This window comes from Scyliorhinus canicula, chromosome 1 (genome assembly GCF_902713615.1).
Source record: "Scyliorhinus canicula chromosome 1, sScyCan1.1, whole genome shotgun sequence".
In the NCBI taxonomy this organism is placed as follows: Eukaryota; Metazoa; Chordata; class Chondrichthyes; order Carcharhiniformes; family Scyliorhinidae; genus Scyliorhinus; species Scyliorhinus canicula.
The window spans coordinates 202,686,556-202,688,648 of NC_052146.1; positions in this window are offsets into that span (position 1 = coordinate 202,686,556).

Genomic DNA, 2,093 nt, shown 5'->3' on the forward strand with positions numbered 1-2,093 from the left:
GGCATGTCCATCTTGACTGGGCAAAAGAATTCTTAACACAACTTTGTTGGTAATGTTCACAATTCCTTAAAAGTACTGTTCTCAGTTCCTATATTACCAAAATTGTGAAAATATTAATTTTGGATGACGTTTTGGCAGCCATTTTGCTCATTGAAACTGCTCCCAATTTCAGGGTAGAACAATAAAAGCTGGAATATCGGCCGGCCCCCAGGCTGTTTGACAACCCTTGTCCTCTACTTGTCCATTGTGTTATAGGCTGCCTCAGCATGCTCCATATCAACAATGCAGAGCTTTATCATCTCCAGCAAGAACCTTATCATGTAGAGAAAGCACTCCAGCAAGAACAATCATTATGCTTATTCTTAGCTCACACTTGAGTACAGTGCTGACCAAAAAGGGAACATGCATTGTTCAACGCAGCCGACATAATTTTGATTAAATGTGATATTTTTATTGCTAATCCTGCGGAGGTATGAGATGCAATACTGGAAGATGGCAAACAGTAATGATGGAACACCATAGTATATAACAGCTATCCAGTACATGATGTGGCTGTTAGTTTTACACTGTGGTACAGTGCCATTTCATCTGTATTTTTAAACTTCTTTCATGGGATGTGCGCATCACTGGCAAGTCCAGTATTGCTGTCACTAATCGCCCTTGAATTGTGAGACTTACTGGGCCATTTCACAGAGCAGTTAAGATTCAACCACACAGCTGTGGGTCTGGTCACATGCAAGACTGACTGGGAAAGAAAAAAACTGTCCTTACCCAAAGAACAGCAGTGAACCAGATGTGCTTTTATAACAATCAATGATTAATTGTCATGATAACTGAGATTAGCTTTCAATTCCAGATTTTGTTAATTGAATTTAAATTCCACCATCCGAGATAGTGAGACTTGAACCCATGTCTCCAGAGCATTAACCTGGGCCTCTGCATTATGAGTCCCGTTAACACAATGCACCCAAGTAGTTTAGCTGCCATACATGGCGCAATGCTATCCTCTGGGGAAGGTGACCTTGCGTGCCAGTCAGCTCGCGCCTCCTCAGACATGAATGTGGACAATCCCCAGTTCTAACCAAGGGCTTTTGACATTGGTGAAAGATAAAAAGGATGAAAATGAACCCAAAGTACAGCACAGGTAATAGGAACAATTTTCCATATTTCTTAAAACTGGAATCACATAAATAGAAAGCACAGTGTAGTCAACAAAAGGAAATGCTGAAACTGCAGAATGCACTGCCCAGGCCAAAAAGTCCCAGGGAGCTTTCAAAGGATGGGGAGGCTGCGGCATGCTGGAGAAAGATGCAGAAAAGACTACCAAATACAATTTTGATCACAAAAAGGGACAAAACATGCATTAATGAGGAAGCAATAAAAATGTAATAGGAGTGAAATATAAGGAAAGATTAAAGAAGCACAGTACATTCTAGAGAGGAGTAGATTGGGGGTATGGGGTAAGTGATCAGGAAGAACTGAAGTTGTACAATACATAAAGATCAGATGAACACAGTATTACCTTAGGCCGGAATAGTAGGAATCGATGGTGATAAAACATTTGGAATGTTATATCTAATGAGGTGGAAGAGTCAAAAATGTTCGGAACATTCAAAATGTGGTTGCATGTTTGACTGAGTGAGTTGGTTTACAGGAGGAACAGGTTTCAAAAGGGATGACTGTCTTGTATTCCTGACATTTTATATTATGGAATAAAAATCACAAGTGTTCTGACTACATTTCTCCACAGCAAATTTAAGAAAGTGAATGCAGTTTGAATTGAAGAATACAGTATTCTTAAAATATCCAAGCAGCTCTGGGAACCCACTCTTCATATACAGTCTTCGCAATCAAAAGCAGGTTTTCAATGAGTGCACCTTTTACAACAGTTCACTTTTTTCACACTCTGTAGAAAACATACAATTTGAACATTCAAAAAATGCTATAGAGTTAAAGAACCAATTAGTTTTGTAATTAGCTGAGTTTTTGAGCAGCAAAGAAATATTCCATACATGCAGTTGTTAAAGGCAGGACACTTGAGAAGCTTTTATATGTGTTGGATCATTTAACAGTTTGAAAAGACAAGTTTAAAA